At 44.5% G+C, this 19,096-nt stretch overlaps 1 protein-coding gene across 1 annotated transcript in view; it reads left to right on the top strand.

Annotated features, from left to right (window-relative positions):
* Window positions 1-19,096, top strand: part of ARHGAP9 (Rho GTPase activating protein 9) — a 580,228-nt gene that overhangs the window by 10,633 nt on the left and 550,499 nt on the right. The gene's annotated exons all lie outside the window — the stretch shown is intronic.

The raw sequence follows: 19,096 nt of genomic DNA, 5'->3' as shown, positions 1-19,096 counted from the left end.
AAGGGTCTTTTGCCCACTAATCTAGAATTGCTTGCCCCCCTTGTGGATAACTTTTAACATTGATAGGAACCGATGTCACAGTACTTCCTGTCAATTTTTTAAAAGTTTGACTGACCTCGCTGTCAAAAAAGACAGCCGCATGTCGAACTTTTACACTACTTTTCATTTTTCAACATCATACTCCCAAATAGGAAATTTGTTTTTAGGAAATGAAAAACAAATGACCCCCACACCATGGGAGTTTTGCCCCATGGTGTGTGGGCCTTGTTTATGTTTATTGTCCCATTTTCCTGCAGTAATGAACACCAAAAAAAAGTAATTGGGCGGGTAGTTGGATTTCTAACATCTGATGGCCTGTACTCTGTTGAGCTGTCGAAGGAGTATGCTGGCAATGGAGCCAGATTAGGCTTCGTCTTTGACTTCTTTCAGTCCACCAGCCTCTACATCAGACAAGCAGACCTTGAGTTTGGGGAAGACCACCGCGACAGAGAACCCTTCCCCCAAACTGTAAAATCATCCCCCTAACTTTATTTATAATGGTGATAAAGATAGCAAGCTGATACAAAGACCTAAAAATCTTTAATCGTCAGGCGTCGGGTTGCCCTGGGAAACCACTTATGTATGATGTCCTATCTTTTTATGTGTTTAGTTCTCCGCCCTGACTGCGGAATCTCCACAGTCGTAAAGTTAGTAAAAAAAATTGCAGTTTGGTCAATACTGAAAAACAAACGCAGAAGTTTACCTTTGTGAATCAGGTCCAGAGTTAAAGGGTCCGACAACATTTTACTGCCCGCCTTTATGGAGCTAGTCACCGGTTTCCATGGCACCCTGTTCAGTGTTACTAAAAGACTAGTCCCTTAAGTATTTTAACCGGCAAGCATAATCCCGAGTAAACCGCGCAATTATTGGGCTACCATAGCACACACAGGCCCAGATGCATCAAGCATAAATCCGCTCGCAAAGGGGCAGATTCTCAGAATCTGCCCCTTTGCGACTGGTATTTTTGCATTTGGGATGCAAAAATCGCAAACTAAGAATTTGCTAAATTGCGATTACTTGCATTTAAGGAATCTCAAATTGAGATTCCTTAAATGCAATGCATTAAAGTTTAAATAATAGCGATTTCGCTAATAAGGCTCACAAATTACCATGAAGTTCAACTTCATGGTAATTTGCAAAAACTTTGAAAAATGCACTAAAGTGCATTTCTTAAAGTTTCATGTTGTGCACACACATGCCCTAAGGGCATGTGTGTGCGCAACATATGTGCACAGATCAATTTCAGGGGTGCAACAGGGTGCCCTTTGGACACCCCTGCACCCTTGAAATCGCATTCTCATTTTGCGATTCGCTAATTGCGATTCGCAAATTGAGAATGTCTTCCCATTCAGAGGCCCATAGGAATGAATGGGGAGGTATTCCTTAATTGCAACTCACAATTTGCGAGTCGCAATTAAGGAATTTTAAGAAATCGCAATTTTTAAAGTGATTTCTTCTTGCATAGCATTTTTCTATTCCTTATTAGCGATTCCTTATTTTTCTCTAATAAGGAATCGCAAAATGGATGCTTGATGCATCTGGGGGATAATTTCTTGTTGTCCTTACACCTCCACCCACTGCATAGCCTTTTCTTAAGGGAGAATTGGTTCGAGCAGAAATGTCTTGCCTGAACTGTATCACTGGATGTGTCTGCCTGTGCTGTTCTAGCAATGTTCACCAGGCAATTTATATAACCTGGAGGACATTCCCTGGGGCAAGGTATAAAAGATCATTTCTACTCGCAAAGAGATAGTGAACATGAGGATGTCGCATTGAACAGCATCGTGAGTATCCTGATGGTTAGGTGGACAGCCACTCTCGTGTGCGTGTACCTCTTTTGAGAATTATGTGTGGTATGTGAGAAAAGATTAAGCATCTTCGCACAAACCTACAGAAGACCTCTCTGATATGGGTTCACAGTGCCTAATTTGTACCAGTAGTTTCAGTCAATGGGCATTGATTGGCATTTTGGGAAACCAGGACTTATTTTTAATCATCAGCCTTTAACCCAGAGCAAGAGAGAGAAACACTAAAAAGAGTGGAAGAAAGAGGAAGAGAAATGTAATAAAACAGCAACAAAAGGAGAAAGCAAAAGAAAGAACGTGCAAGAGTGAGATAAATAAATAGGCAGTGTGGGTAGTGGTAGTGGTGGAACAATAATAATAATAATAATAATCTTTATTCGGTTTTTTGGCAGTGCAAAACCATAAACGTTATCATAACATACAAAATACACGAAAAAATTGTTTTTTTTAAAATGCAGTTATTATACGAAAGTCTTTTTTTTTAAAAAGCATACGAGCGAATACTGTGGAAAAAATTGGTAAAGGGCAGTAGTAACCTTTTGTTTTTTTTCCTCTATTTCACAGGTTATTTCTATGCCTCATGATACACTTTAAAAAATTCAGTACGTGGTAACAAGTGCATTCGGAGTCCAAAGTCTGAAGTGCTAGCATGGCTGGACGGCATTGTCTGTGGCCCCATCTTTATAATAAAGGAATTAGCCAAATTTTTCGATGGGTGTGGAAGAACTTGCAGAATAAAATTGTATGAATGGTAGACTGTTGGGACAGATCATCACATGGGCACGGGTCCATGTGTATGTTCCAATTGTTTTTTTCGGGAAATGTCACTAGTCTATGAAAAAGATTCAATCTGAACCTTGTTAGGAGCATTTGTCATATGTTGTGAGTTCCAAGGTCAAGTATAACTGGATTTTCGGGGACTGCTGTGTCATATTTGCATGAATGACAGATTTTTTGGTTGCCAGCAAAGTTAATCTCAGGGACTCTAGATGGCTCAGCGCGATTTGTTTCAGTTCTTTCTTGGATATTTCTTTCAGTTTTTCTGGAGTATGATAGTACTTTTGTAATCCTAAGTCGGAAAAGAAATGTCTGACATAGGAGAGCCATACTATTTTCTGTACATGGTCCAGTTCCATGGTGTCCATTAAAATATTTTTAGTCAGGCTATTACTTTCCGACAGCCAGACGCGCCTCCAAAGTAAAAGTGGTTGGATCTTTATTAAATATTCGATATATGGGATTCCCAGTTCCATGTGTGAGGCATAGGTGGAAGTGCCTTTTGGGGTTGACAAAAGGAATCTCATGAAGATATGTTCTTCTTTTTGGAGTGAACCAATAGCTGTATGACCCCAAATCCCTGCACCGTATAGTGCAATGGCTTGGCATTTTGCGGCATAAATCTGTAACAGTTCTACTGGTGGTCTTTTTCCAAGTTTATTGGAGAAGTTCATCAGCGCCAAAATTGCTCGTTTGAAGAGGTGTCTCCTAGCCTCAACCGCTGCTTTCCAGTTTAGGCTGTCATCGATCATGATGCCCAAGTATGGGTATTGCGAGGTCTTTTCAATTTTTTGGTTTTTCAAAAAGATAGACTTAGTGGCTTTTCGTTGTCCACCCGCTACCATGACAAAAGTTTTTTTAACGTTGATATGCAAGTCCAAAGCACCCATAAAGTCCGCGTATTTAGATAGGGATTTCTGGAGTTCGATAGGGGTACGTGCTAAAATAACTGCGTCATCCGCATAGAGCAGAGCGGGGATCGGGCGATGTTTCACTCTGGGCAAGTCCTGCCCCCCCCTCAACATGGTCTCTTCTAGACCGTTGGTGTACAGAGAGAAGAGGAAGGGGGCCAGGACGCAGCCTTGCTTTACTCCCCGCTCTACCCTAAATGGTGCAGTCAGCTCTCCTTTTGTCCCATATCTCACTCTTGCCGAGGCTTCACCGTACAGCTCCCTCAGAAAATCCAAGAGAGGAGGGTCTACCCCTAATGAGCTCAGCAGTGACCAGAGCTTCGCGTGTGACACGCAGTCAAACGCGTAGGACAAATCCACGTATACCATGTATATGGACCCTGATTTAGCATGGATGTATTTTGACGCTAGCAAACTTAGATTTAGGGCCTGTTCGACTGTTCCAAAGCCCTCTCTAAATCCAAACTGCAAATCAGAGAGGGTTTTTTTGTCTTTTGCCCATTGCTGTAGTTTTTCTAGAACAACTCTGCCCACTACTTTGCCCAGGGAGTCAAGCAGCGATATTGGTCGATAACACTTCGTGTCTTGACGGTCCCCTTTCTTGAAGATAGGGACCATGATGGAACATGACCACGACTCCAGTAGGCCAAGTTTCGCTGCTGCTGTGCATACTCGTGTGAGTATTGGTGCCCAGAGATCAGGAAGCTGTTTAAATAGATCAACTGGGACCCCGTCGGGACCGGGTGCTTTACCACTCTTGCTCAATGATAGCGCCATTTCAACGTCCTGTAGTTCAAAATCTATTGGTATTGGATATACTACAGGTTGGAGGTTAAAATGGTGTTCCTCTGTTATTGATGTTAGTGCAAAAATTTTTGAAAAGTGGTTCACCCAAGATTCGTCATCAATGGCCACGTCTATCTTTGGGATGTTGGAGTCCGTTAGCAGGGGCGACTTAACAATTCTCCAGAATGCCTGGCTATCTTTCAAGAGTTCACTTTTGTGCAGGGCGTTCCACAAGGACTGTTTCAGCTCCTTTTTCCTTGCCTTTCTGGCGTTATTGTACTCCCGCCGAAGATCTTGAATCTTTGACTTATCTCTATTTGAATTTCCAAGTGCTTTTCTCAGGTTGGTCTGTGCCTTGGTACAGTCGTGGTTGAACCAACCTGTAGTGCTTGATTTACTTTGATTGAATGATTTAGTTAACAGTTTTTTGACTTGTTCTAGTATTGTCGCGAAGTTTTCCAGGATTTGCTTTGGTTCTGCATGTGAGTCAAGGCAAATCAAAATATTGCTATAAACGGACTTTACTAACGTGTTAGTGAGATTATTGGGGTCCACTTTTTCCCATTTTATAGTATATCCGTTATTTTTGCCCAGTTCGAGCCTGTTTTGTGATAGGGTGTTTGCTATTGTTGCCATCAATGATCTTGGTTGATTCATTTGTAGATTCAGGCTTAAAGCAGAGTGGTCGCTGAGGGTATTTTCCAGGATTTTAAAGTTATTAATTTGCTCTTTAAGGCCTTCTGTAACAATTACATAGTCAACAGTGGTCTCATGCCCCCTTCCTCGATAGGTAGGTTCTAGTTTATTGTCTGGATATAGAGTGGGGTTTATTATTTGCAGATCCAGGTCTGAAAGTGTCTTATTCATAGCTAGCCCCGCTCTTGAATGGATAAAGTGGACGAGTGGGTTCTCGTGTTCGTCCACCAATCCACAGGTATGGTTGTTCGGGCAGGGGTGTAGGTTGAAGTCTCCTCCCCAAATTATATGGGCATTTCCCGTTCCCTCATTTGGGTGCCAATGTTGGGTTATTTTTTCTTGAATTAGAGAGAGGGAGTTAATGAAATTATCGTCATCTAAGTTATGTATAAGTTGATTATCGTGATAAAGAGTTTTTTCCCAGTTGTGAGGGTGAGCAACTGGAAATTTGGTAATAGATCTACCTTTGAAACCTTCATATCAGAAATTGTGTTTGCTATATAGGTTACCAGCCCCCCTTTAGATCTACCTGAGCTACTTGGAAGGGCGGGGGATGTATATGTCTTGTATCCTACAAGATGTAGGGGCGTCGTGGCCCAGGTTTCTTGTAAGCATATGATTTTAGCATCTTCCAAAAAACCGGCGGCCGAACCATCCTCTATTTTGTTTCGGAGGCCTGCCACGTTCCAAAAGATCACCGGGAGCTGTGGGGTTTCTTTTTCTGAATCTGCCTTTTTGGTTTCTAATGGGGCTGGGATAAGATTGGATGTGGCCGGGGTTATATGTAGGGGCTCCGGGGATTTGGCTCTTGGTCAATCGACCATTTCCAGGCAACTAAACCGATTCATGGTCGGTATGCCTGGCCAGTTTTGCCCATACGTGGTGTCTCTATAGGTGGGTCTATATGGTTGATAGAGCGGTCTCTCCCACTGGTCCCAATTTCTAAGTCTGTTTTGTGGGCCCATAGTCTGCCACGGGGCTTCCTTTTGTTGGTAGTTCTGATTTACTGACCACCAAGAGTTATCAGGGTCACTGTGTCGCTGAAATAGTTTTGGGCCGGCGACATCTAGTTCCCATGGCTGTGGAATTAGTTTTCGCCAGATATTATCAATCTCATTTGTATAGTTATTATTATATCTTTTTGGGTAAAAATAGGACAGGGATCTTGTAGCAATCCCCCCAGCGGTGTTATTATGTTCCCAAGAACAGATATACTCAACTATATTGGGATCCTCGAAAGTGATCACTATACAATCTCCCCGAACAGTTTTTTTCCTATGCCCCACCCACGAGGTCCTGCAGACTGATGTTATTCTGCTTTTCCAGGTTGGCGGAACGGGTCGATTTGTGTTCAGCCAGTACTGGACTTTGTTCTTCAATGACCAGTTGGGTTCCGTCCCCTCTCCTGTTAGTTCGGGGACCCCCGTCATTACTACCACGTATGGGCATGCCTCAGGTGGCATGTTTAAGGGGAGCCTGTGTTCTATAGTCCCTCTCGGGGCTCCTTTGTTATTTGAGGGATTTGTCTTTTTAGTGGCAGGAGTTTTGGGGGCCGGCGTGTTTGCGGTTGGCGTATTTACTACGGATGTATTAGGTAAGGTATTAATTTGTGGGGGAATGGTCAGAACCTTAGGGGTGGGTTTCTGTACAGTAGAAGGCTTTGGTACTGTAGGGGCTTTTACTATGGGTTGCTGTTTGGGCGGCTGGGCAGGTAAAGTTACAGATTTCTTGTGTGTAGGCAAAGTGGTCGAGGTGTTTGGGCCCGCTGTTGGCGGTCCCTGTGAAGGTGTTGGCTTAGGGCAACCAGAGATTTTTGTTAGTTGGGCCTCAATATTACTGAGTCTGGTCTCTAATGGGCGAATCTAGGAATCTAGGAGGGAAGCTATCTCCTTGATTAGTCTTGATGAATCTCTTTCCTTGCCCATTATTTATGGGACTGAGGATTCTAAGATGGAAATATCTTGGAGGTTCTGTGGTGGCTGATGGATAGTTATTACATTGTTACTTGGGGCAGCAGTGTGGTGTGATAGTGCTGCCCGATTTGCAGTGCCAATCCGATCTATGTGATCGGTCACTTTAGTGTTTTTAGTGTTGTCCAGCTTTTCCCTATCCTTCCTTTTCTTTATGGCTCCCTCCCTCCTCCCTCTCGCTTGCCTTACTTCTTCCGGGGTAGGATCAGGCAAGATTTCGGGAGTTTTTTCTAACTCGCTTTCTGAAAATGTTACGGAGAGTTGCGAGGCTGAAAGATCTACATTATTTGGGAGGCTAAGTCTGTTTGTAGCCACTGTTGTTTGTGTAGGGGCTGACTGTGTATCTGGGGTTCTTGCAGTTGCTAGTAGTCCCATTGAGGATCGCCTTGCAATTGCAAGTTCAGTTGATACTCTCCCCTCAATCAGACTTATGCTTTGATCAATGAATGTGTTTGCTTTAGAAAGAAAGTCATCCATTGGACCTAACAGTTTTTCTCCTATCCCGTTTTGCTTACTTGATCTCATGTTCATTTTCAATTGATGGGTTGTTGGGGAATCTTTAGTTGGCAATAGTAGATTATAGCAGGCTTCGGAGAGATGGTAGATACCTGTGTGCGAATATCCGTATTGTGAGGCTTAGAGGTGTGGGTCGGACCGGACTCTCACGTACTCGAACGGCCTCAAACGGCCCGCTCTTCGCCCCGATCTCCGCCCCGCGCGCGTCCCGCGTCGCGGATGGAATGATGGTGATTAAGTACTTGTCGGCGGTGGGCGTGTCCGTGGGCGTAGCCGCCGGGGGAAGAGGAACCAGCTGAGCAACGTGGAGATTGCTGGTCCTCGCAGTCCCCCGGCTGGCTGCTGTTGTTCCGGACAAGCCTCTACCCTCGGGTCTCTAGCCGGGAGTGCTAGACTAGCTCTGCCGATTGCAGAGCTCGCTCCCACCAGCGAGTCCTCGTCAGGGGAGGCAGCAGACTGCAATGCAGAAATCTTTCTTGCGCGGACCTTCACGGCGTCCTTACTACAGCAGGCAGCAAAGTTCAAAGAGCAAGTGAGTGGCGCCCGTGGAGCGGGTGTCACGAAAGGTTTTAAGACGGTCGGCGGTGGGCGTGTCTGTGGGCGTGGCCGCCGGGGGAAGAGGAACCAGCTGAGCAACGTGGAGATTGCTGGTCCTCGCAGTCCCCCGGCTGGCTGCTGTTGTTCCGGCCAAGCCTCTACCCTCGGGTCTCTAGCCGGGAGCGCTAGACTAGCTCTGCCGATTGCAGAGCTCGCTCCCACCAGCGAGTCCTCGTCAGGGAGGCAGCAGACTGCAATGCAGAAATCTTTCTTGCGCGGACCTTCACGGCGTCCTTACTACAGCAGGCAGCAAAGTTCAAAGAGCAAGTGAGTGGAACAAAGAAACATGAGTTGAAATCAAGAAGATAAAACCTCGAGATTTGGCAGTACTGGAGCAGGCATATCTTAAAACTTTGAGCACTTTTTTTTTTTTTTTTACAAATGGGGCAGTAGTTTCCAACCAGCACCACCACTACCCGTGTGACTAGCCTCCTCTTTGCCACCCCTACATTTTCAGCAGTTGGGGCAGTACCCAGAGATGTTCCAGGTAAATGTTTGCCTCTCTTTTGGCACTTAACACCCCTTTAAGCTCCAGGCTATGAGTGCAAATGCGCTCTCAGCCACACAATCATGCACATATTTATTGTAGGAGATTCCAGGGGCCGTACATTCTGCACATCCAAGTGCCATGTGCCCCACCCACAGTCATTCACCCCTGTTCCATCTAACCTGAAGAGTGTATGAATTGCAGTAACAATAATGGAAAGGTGCTTCTCTTGTATGTGGAGCGTGTCTCTTGGCTCACACGCTTGTGACTTGCTCGTCTACATTACTTCACAAGCGCTGTTGCCCTTTCCTTGAGATCACTTATTCATTTTTCGTATTTCCATATGCATGCATCTGTAATGTACATGGTTGTAGTCTGGAATGTCGTAAAAGTAATATGACCATATCAACAGCAACATATCGGAAACCAAAACATCGAGGATGTAAGGGCACAGAGGGCGGTATAGTTTTACTATTCTTTACACTACATCTACATACCTTGAATATTTATATACCAACAAGGTGTGAGGATAGGTATAGAAAATCTATACATGCTTTCTTGTTGATAGTTGGTCCGTAATATTCTGGTAACAATATTGTAACCACTTAATATTCTTTGTAGGAGAGTAGGGTCTGCTTCCTATGGTTACCCCTACTTGTTGCTGTGATTCTCTGGTTTTTCGACTTTAGTGGGGCTGTGGACCTGCTAAACAGGCCCACAGCTCAGCTGTCCTCTCTCTAAATTGATACCATGTACTTTAGGTACATGCCAGATTGGTTACTGGGTCACCCTTGTGAGCCCCTGTATAGTGTACCATGGGTACCCAGGGTATAGGTGCACCCTAGGCCTACCAGTGGCTGTAGCATGTATTATGCCACCCCTGGTTTGCCTTCCAAACTGACACCACAGGTCTGTTCTTGCAGCCTGGGTAAGGTGGTGTAATCACCCCTTAATTAGATATAGTATACCTAGATCTATATACACATATACACCTATAAGCCACTCCTAAGGCAGACCTCGACAATCCTAGAGGTAAAGTGCTTGGTTTTATGTGAGCTGAGCCCCTCTGCAGCTTTCAGATCCATCTCGTTATGCTGTTCTATGATATAGCCACACCATATACTCTTAAGTGCATTATAATCCTCGCGGTTAATGCTAACTTTGGTTTGGTTTTTATCAAAACATATCGTGTAAGGTGTCAAACACTTTGGAATACTACCCCCCCCACCCCCACCAGTCCTGGCCGCGGGGGTAGCATTCCACCCTTCTAGAGGGAGAAGCCATGTAGTTACTGGTTTACCCGGTTAAAGTTAAACAGAGCCTCAGCAACACAAAATGGATGCTGCTGCCACAGACACGAGTCTGTCCCCTGCTGCTGGACGAAACTCTGGCAGGGGAGGCCTGGACAATAGGTTTCCTGTCCAGGGAGGTGCTGGCACCTCCCCAGAGAGGCGCTTAGTGTATTGTGGCAGGGAGGGCTGCATTCAGTGAATGCTTTCCAGGCACTGCTGTGGCACACAAGGTGCTCCATGCATTTCCCAGTTCAAACCGGTTGCTGGGGAACTCAGCCCCAGCTCTGGCGCAAAACAGGACAAAGGGGAAGGGGTGTAACCACCCCCACCCCAGGTCCACCCATTGGAGGGACCTTAGAGTTAGTCCAACCCCTAAACTTGCTATAAGTATAGAACCCTCATCCCTAGGACTTTAGAGAACCCTGGACGAAACTCTGCAACATATATCCTGGACCTTCGACATTTCATATTGACTGGAAGATGGAAGAAATCTCCCTTGTGGTCAAGGAGTGACCACCCTGTTCAAACAGGCACCAAAAGCATCTTTGCTGGTCTGCATTTTCAAGGCTCCTGCCGGATCCCGAAGAATCTGCGACACAGGACATGGACTTCCAGACATCTCTGACCCCCACCTTTGCTCACAGCAAAGCTGAGACCCGTGGTGGACACGAGAGACGTGGGATCGGAACTCCTGGACATCCTGCATTTTGCTACCTGCACCGACTTCCCGAGGTATCCCGAAGTTGTGCATTGGGGTGCTTGAAGCCCCAGCCCGAGCACCTTTTGCACCGAAGCTCAGAGGCCCACATTTCACGAGTGTCCCGTGGGCCCGCTTTGTGCATTCCCGCTCGACGCGTCTTTTTGGTTCCTAGTCCATTGGTTAGTGAGCCCCCAAGAAGACTAACCTTTGTTTCAACTTGCTTTCCTGGTTGCTCCAGGCTTGCTCCAAGTTCTCTGCAAAGGAAAAGTTCCACAGACCTCGCTGGTCTGCACCAAAGCCAATCTTGACATCCTGCATGGGTTGTGTTTGCCAAGGCTTGTTGGGTCCAATCCGGATACCGACAACGCAGTCAACTAGATCCTTTGTGGGACAGCTCGAATCCAGCTTTTGGTCATCGTCGATGCCTCCTGGATCTTGTGGCTTAAAAGACAAACTTCACTTTTTCACCTGAAATCACCCGACATCTGGTGGCATCTTTCCATCGCCGCCCTGGTCACTGGCTAGTGGCCCAGACTCTGTCTCCTCTGCTTTCAGGTTCTTCACATCTCTGATCCACCCTTGGATCCACCCGGACAATTTTCCTCTGGTCGCCTGCAGCACTTCTTCGCAGCTCTCCATTGGAATCGACGACAAAACCCGACACGAAAAGACACCTATGCACCCGGCTTCCCTGGGTGAGGTAACACGAGTACTCCGGTGCTCCCGTGGGTATTGACTCTCCAAGTGTCTTAGTCTAAAAGGGCTTCATCGCAATTCACGTCCTTGTACCCTTTTTCTTTAAAATTGTAACTTGTTTGTTCCCCATAGAAAGTCAATGGTAACCCTCGGCTGTGTTTAGACACTGCATGCATCTCCCGTGGGCCTCCTACATCCTAACCTTTGGTTGTCCTGAGTAGCCCCAGCAATTTCACGGGCCCTATGCCTGCTTTCTATTCCTCACGTGGTTCTTATACCACTATTTTAGTATATGGTTTTTGAGGCCCCTAGGGCAAAACGTATACTGTGCAACTTATCGTATGCTAATTAATTTCCTTGTATTGTACTTTTACCTCTGACCTAATAAAGAGTGCAGAAGGGTTGTGTTTAGAATAAATACATATATATTTGATATATACCTTGTGTGGTGTGCTTTCATTTGGTACTCAAGAGATTATAAATGGTAAAACAACTTGCTTAACTCGTATCCAAGTCATGGCCTGAAGGCTGCTCTCCACAGCTACCACTAAGGATAGCTTTCTATAAGGTTGACTTTATAACCTACCATCAATAAGGGTCGATTAGACTGGTGCAAGGTGCCCACTAGAACTAGTGGACATCATATACTAGGCTAACTTCTCACATTCTTTACGTGGCATTCCGGGCCAACTTCCATGTACACATCGAGCATGATTTTCTTCAACATGTGATGTTACTGTAATTCAAAGTATGTGATTTGAATTGGTCAGGAACAAACAGATAAATGTATTAATTCATTTTTGAATGGATGATTGAGAACGTTTTCTAGGTGTACAGCGTAAATCTACCATTGCTCAATTCACTTTTGCTAGCATTCAAAATTTAAATGTACATTAGAACATTGGAATGTTGAGAGCTCCGTTGAAGACAATGGGGTAGCTTTGGGCTTATAATGGCTGGTATAACACCGGAGCTCCAACATTCCATTGTTTGTATTCGTGTTTTGCCTTTTTAGTTTAGGGCATTCTACCCTTAGTAAGTGGAATGTTCTAAAAGCTTTATAGACCTTCTACCTCGGGCTATACCAGTTGGTAAAGGCCCTCTCCCTCATTATAGGTCTCGGCCGCAATTCGGGTTCATGGCCGTTGACAACCAATATAGCGCTTGGCAGCCGGCTCTAATAAGTCTATCAGTTAGACTGTTAGAGCATCGGCCTTATCTGGATACAGTTGTTTTTCTCCATGATTTGATTTAAAATTTCACTATGCACTAAAAAAGCAGCCATTTCACTACTTAAAGTAGTAATTTCAAATTACTTAGTAAAGGCCTTTATTCTAACCCAAAGTTGCCATGATGCAGAACGAGCTTTTTGTTATACCATAAGTCCCAGTCCACAGGGATTAGTGCGCTGTCAGAAAATCAAATATATTTTTACAAACGCCTATCTTTAAATATTGAATGCTTACATTACCTAACACAGAATATAACCACCTGTCAAACATGTTGCATAGCACACCCTTCAGCTGTTAACACAATCCTTTTAAATGTTTTAGACCGGTTCACTGTTTACCTATCTCTGCCTAATAATAAGGTGTCCCCAATACCACCAACATTCACACCCATACAAACATGATCATACTCAGGGCAGGAATAGAATGTGGGAAGGACTGAAAAATCTCAAATCTCAATAAATGCATGAAGTCAGTGAAGTTGAACCTGACTTCGTGTTCATTTGTGTCCTGCTGCACTGATCGATCGAATCTGTGTTCCGGGCAGCGGATTTTGTCATAAAGCAGCACCCCGTCTTAGCCCAGTAAACAGTCACAGTCTAGTGATGAAATTGACGCAGCCCGTTATTCTTTCCCTCCAGAAAGGCATGCACAGGAAGCCGGTCGTGTCTTTTTGGCGCAGGCTATGTCGCAAAGAGAAGCATTAAGCAATCGTTCTGTTCGCCTGTTGGATTTTTTTAAATTTTATTTGCACACTGGTTGCACCAGCGAAGTGAGGAAGTGCCTTCTTTCCTTTTCTGCAACGACTGAGAACAGGATGTGGACAGAGCTGATACAGGGAGGGGCGAGAGCTGCCACTGACTATGCAGTTGAAGTAAAGGTATTCGACTTGAGGAGTAGAATCACCAGAAAGTCTCAAAGAGGAGTAAAGTAGGAAGACATTGGGCAGAACAGCATCTTTTTGAGCAAACATCAGCTGCAAAAAGGAGTATCCTTCACTTCACTCCTGCCTCCTGGGTGTGTCAGATAGGTAATTGCTGCTTGTTTTATATTGTGATGATGACTGGATGAGATGGGCTGGTTGCAGGCTTTTTTGTTACATTAAAGGCTGCCACTACTGCAGGTCCTTTGACAAGGTATGTGTGTAGTACATAGGCTGTATCAAGAACTAGGTGGTAGATGTAGAATTTAAAAAGGCTATATTTGATACATGGCAGTATATCTTGTAGGATTTCTAGATCAAAACCAGAAATTTAAGATGGATCATCATGGTCTAACAGAGTTGGGTAAATAGGCAGGCCATATAGGCCTTAGAGGCTTTTATATGCTGTTGCATTCTCTGAACCCATTTAACTTGGAAGTGCGTCCGGGTACACACACCCCTGCTGCACAATATGTTTTCTGTATATTTCGAAATGTTCCAAATTCGACTATATTACTTATTGCGTTTGTACATGTTCTTGTTTCTTATTAGTGCTAATACATGTCTGAAAAGTAACGTATTGTCACCTGAATAGAACACGTCAAAAAAGAAAACATCGAGTTCAGTGTAGCAGAAATAATTGCTCATGACACAAATTGGAAGACACATGTTTGTGAAGCTCGCCTTTTAAGACTGAACCTATAGTGGCTGTTGAACTGTTTTGAATGCCCCAAATGCCCCGGGGGTAGAGTAGAGTGCACAGAAGGAAGACCTGCCAGGGTACTTGGCGGGTTGAATTGCGACTATTGCTTCTCCTACTCTCTGCCAAGAGCAGGAAACATGCAGTACCTTCTTCATTTCTTTACCCCTCACAGTCTAACATAATGTGTGGTGAGTCCTACCACCTCACGGTATGATCATGTAACTTTCCCCTCCTTGGGATGCCCCATAAAGTTGTGCTTTATCCACCATTGAGCACCCTGTAATTTTGTCAGCCTTGAAACAGGCTGTCTATGCACCATGTTTAGCAGGGGCACCTTTTTATTTGCCTTATTCCTGAAGGAAGAATTCCGTCAGCCAGAATTTCTCAGAGGTGTGCAAACAACACCTCCCCGCACACGCTGAGCACAGTTCTAGGTTGTTACTATGCAGATGCGCATTATCATATTGGCTGTTAGGGGTGCTGGCAGCAGGCGAATTGCATTTTGGATAACTTTTCAGAGCTATTGATTTCCACACTAGGATGGCGGTCACGCACTTGTAGACACCTCGCTGTGGTGTCTGTGCCCTGATAATGCGGCTATCCAGGAATGTGTTGCTTAAGGTTGAATGGATGTGAAGCTATGATCTAGGGAAAGAAGAATACTCAAGGGAACAGGTGTAGTTTGCAGCGGCTTCATGGCTCATGGCCACTACTCCAGGTGGCATATGAGCAGATAACAAGTTAAAGGTTCTGTTTGGGCGCTCAGCAGGATTTCAGGTAGGGTTGGCCTTTCCAGGGAAACTTCCCCCATAATCTACCGTCATAATTGAGAGCTCCAAAACAAGGGAGATGGTATGCCCTAAAAGCGACCAGGAAGTGAACCAATATGTTCGAAGACAGTGAGAGTGAGAGGACCACAGTGATCCCCCTATTGAAACTTCTTTTCTCTCCCTTATGTCAGTGCCACCTCTGACACTTCAAAAGCAGCCTGTCTCTGACCTATGCTGGATTTCCCTCATCAAACCAGAGAGGGCTTTATTAGTTAGATGTTCATCAGTTTCAGGTGAAGACCTTTCAGGTGTTTCTTCAGCTGTACCGGAGGGGGTGTGATTGTATTTGGTAAGTGGGGTTTCAGCCTGAAGTCTTTCCTTTTGGTAACAGCAGTTTCTGTGATCCCTCTGTGATATTTCACAATGACAGACTGAAGACGGAGGGATTCCAGAAGAACAGCCTACTGATTCTTTCTTTCTGTGGCGAGAAGCTGTCTGGGCCGCAGCTAAACGAGACATTCTCAAACGTCATGCCTAGTATTTTGGTGGAAAAACTAAACCTGTTTCCTCTAGGGCTGCCTTTTTCTCTCAGACAGCAGTATAGAAGATAGCACGGTCGGGGAAACTTAAGGGTATTTACAAAGGATTCAGTTCCGCCTGCTGTTCAAAGCCTGCACAGCGTTCCTGTTTAGGACTGCAATTTAGCCTGGGAAAGATGTAAGATGGCATTTACTCCTGCATGGAACCCAGAGTCATTAGAAATGGTGCACCTGTCATGAGATTATCCTGAACTTTATAAAATGAAAAGAAGCAATCTAAAACGTGCGCATTACACTTGTAATATGACATATTACCTATGCTATGAAAGCACATTATGTATTGTGAACTGGTAGAAGTGTATCATCATAACCCCTCAAGCTCAGAGGACAAGTCATGTGGTTTCAATGGCCTTAAGGATTTATGGGTACAGTTTGGGACAATCACTTGCATGAGTACTTCTAAAAGTCAGTGAATCTTTCACAGCTTCGAGGCGCCTTTTACCACGGTGTCATGACAGCAGATCATTGTAGGTGGTAATGTGTGTATATTTGTTGCATTGCATCTTGTTTAGGTGTAGCTGTGTTATTTTGTGTGCTGTGATGCAGTTGTCCTGAATTATTTATATCTGCTGTCGTTGTGTTGTACTGGGGTTGTTGTGTTACATCCTGTTTTGCTTTGTTGTGCCTTGTCACGTTTATGTTGTGCTGTTATTGTGCTTTGTATTGTTATTGAGTTGTATATCATAATTACTGTGGAGGTGCCAGCAAATGCTGCTACATATCCAGCCCAAAGCAGCATTTTCATTTAAACTTAAATTGACTTTGAAGAGGTCTGAGCTTCGTAGGGTTATGTAGCACGGACTGTCAGCAAGGCGACGACCTGGTAGGCGACTTGGCCATGAGGAGACCTGATAGTGGCAGTCATTCGTAGTCTGGTGACACAGCGGCATGACAGCCTCCCAGGTGGACCTTTCTATGAACAGTGAGTGACTAGCAACTAAGATCTATCAGACCGGCGGGCAACCCGTGACCTAAGGTGGGGAGACTGGCTGTGCAGTGAGGTGCAGAGCAACTCCTAATACCATGCTGATGGAGTATCAGGATTATCGGGAAACTTTATAGAGAGTGTGTAGGTGTTAACCGGCACACATGCCTAGCCATTAAGATGAAGGAAGAATCTTTGGGGGCCACTCAGACAACAAGGACATAGGGTTAGGCCTCATGGTTCCAGATGGGCGCTCGGGGTCAGTACTCTGACTGGCAGTGGCATGGGCCCAGTGATGTTCCTGCCCCATGAACAGTGTTTGGACATATTGGAAGAAGGCCTCAACTCCTCACGTTGGACCCCAGTTGAACAAGCACCCCGCAGTTGGGGTATAATCCGCAGTGCTTCCGCAAGGCTCCTAATGAGCTGTGATTGGACTCTAGATCGTACTAACAGGACTTACTACGCCCAGCCTGGTGGGTGTGTATGGCCCGGGACTTCCATTCCAGTCTACCAACATAAACTAGACACCTGCAGTGCGTACGGGAATAGGCCCTAACAGCAAATTACGGGTGCTGGCAGAGTGGAGAGTAATGTCCATTTGAGCCCTGAACCAGAGGAGTGCTGTAGGTGCACCATGCTGAGTGGTACAAAAACGTATTGTGCAGTGAGGACGGTCACCCTCCTACAATGGCCACTCCTAGGGTCAAGAAAGATCAATTACCAAAATACCTCTTCCAGAAACCAGTGTTGCAGAATATGATATCTCAAAAGAATAACAAACAAGCTGATTGCCACTTCGAGTAACCTGCACCGGCCTGAAATAGGAACTCCAGGTAAGAAAGACCAGAATAACCTGGGAAAAGAGTATTCTCTTTAGAAGAAATGAGAGGCAGCAAGAAAGAGGAACATGATTTCTTGAAATAGGACTGATCTCCATTAAAAACCTGAATGTCATCTTGGCAAGCTAGTTGGAAGGCTTGGAAAACCGTTCAAGGAGGAACTACATGAGGATAGATGGAGTCTCATTGAGGGCAGAAGGCAGGCGACATAACAACGTTTGTGAAAGGACTGTTGGAAACGCTAAATACTAAGGATGAAATGCTAGATAGAACTCACAGCACAACTCCCCTGCTCACATTGGTATCTCGAACCCTGAAATCCTCACTATGATGCATTTCTTCTATCAGAATGAGCAGATTACGGAGGCAGCAAAATAGAAATTACTTCACCTTCAAGGACATCCTACCCAGTTCTACAGGGTCTGTAGGCCATCACATTTCAAAAGAGAAGAGACTATCACCCCATGGTTAAATTCCCTAGGGCCCATAATATAGTTTACAGAATCTGTCACCTGTTCTGTTTAATCATCTTCAATAAGGCAAAGCAAAACATTCATTTTTATTTTTTAGAGTTTTATATAGCGTGAACTAGACCCAAGGATATCCGGTATCAGAGTGCTTTACATGAGCACCAGTTTTGTTACAGATGGACACATTAATTTTTGTTAGTCATGGGGAGAATAAGTGATTAGCCCGGAATCCCAGGATGTTGAGCTTTGTTCCTTAGACTCGAACCCAGTTCTCCAGCTTCGAGGTTGACTGCGCTAGCCGTAAAGCTACATCCTTTCCCCATTCTCCCCCTTCCTCATTTGGAATCTCTGGGGGAAGCAATATACACATCCCTCAAATTCTGAAAGATGCGCAGGACAGGGCCAACACACAAATAGAAAGCATATACTCAACCTGCTCACCTCCCTCGAAATATAAGTGGTGAATGCTCGCCAGGAAAACAAATAGGCTGAAACCGAAGGCTTTGACCTTTGATAAAGAAAGAAAAGTGGTTCCTGAACACTTGAAACATGCATCCTTTGAGCCAGATGATGAAGATATGTCACTCAAGCCTTTGGGTGAAGACAGCAGCTAGACACCGAGGATAATGACTAGTGGCCAAGAGACAGGCCCATGATTAGGGGTTTGTTGTCAGGCAGGAGCAGGGACTGAAGCAGAAGGGACGCGAGGGAAGGGAATGGGCCCTTGGGTACATATTTCAAGTACTCTCCTCAAACAGCATTGTTGTAGTTCTATAGTAGTTACACAATTTATAGAAGTGTTCTTGGTGGTGAAGGAGGAAGAATGGAAAGAGTACTCTGAGGGGGAAGGGTAACCCAGGACTACAACAACAGGTGGGAGTTAGGACCAGGATAGACATTTAGATGCAGGGAAGGAGACCCTAGAGGACAAAAGAAACAACAAGGGGGTGATGAGAATAGAAAGCATGCACCCGGATCCAAGGCAGTAAAGGCCTTATAAGAGAACCAAGAAATGATGAGTGACAAGGCTGTTTCCATTGTATCTTTTTTTAACTTCAGAGATCTCAAAAACCATAGCTAAATAATTGTAATTTGTATGCAATATTTCAGAGAGGTGGCAATATCTGTATATATGTGTATATATATATATATATATATATATATATATATATATATATATATATATATATATATATATATATATATATATATATATATATATATATATATATAAATATATATATATATATATATATATATATGTGTATATATATTTATATATGTATATATATACTGAAATCAGTAGGGATTTTATGTCCTTTTGCTTGTACAATCAGTAACACTCGGAACATTCTGTACATATG

The sequence above is a fragment of the Lissotriton vulgaris genome, chromosome 1_1, assembly GCF_964263255.1.
Source record: "Lissotriton vulgaris chromosome 1_1, aLisVul1.2, whole genome shotgun sequence".
Classification (NCBI taxonomy): domain Eukaryota; kingdom Metazoa; phylum Chordata; class Amphibia; order Caudata; family Salamandridae; genus Lissotriton; species Lissotriton vulgaris.
This window is presented reverse-complemented; position numbering and strand designations above follow the sequence as displayed.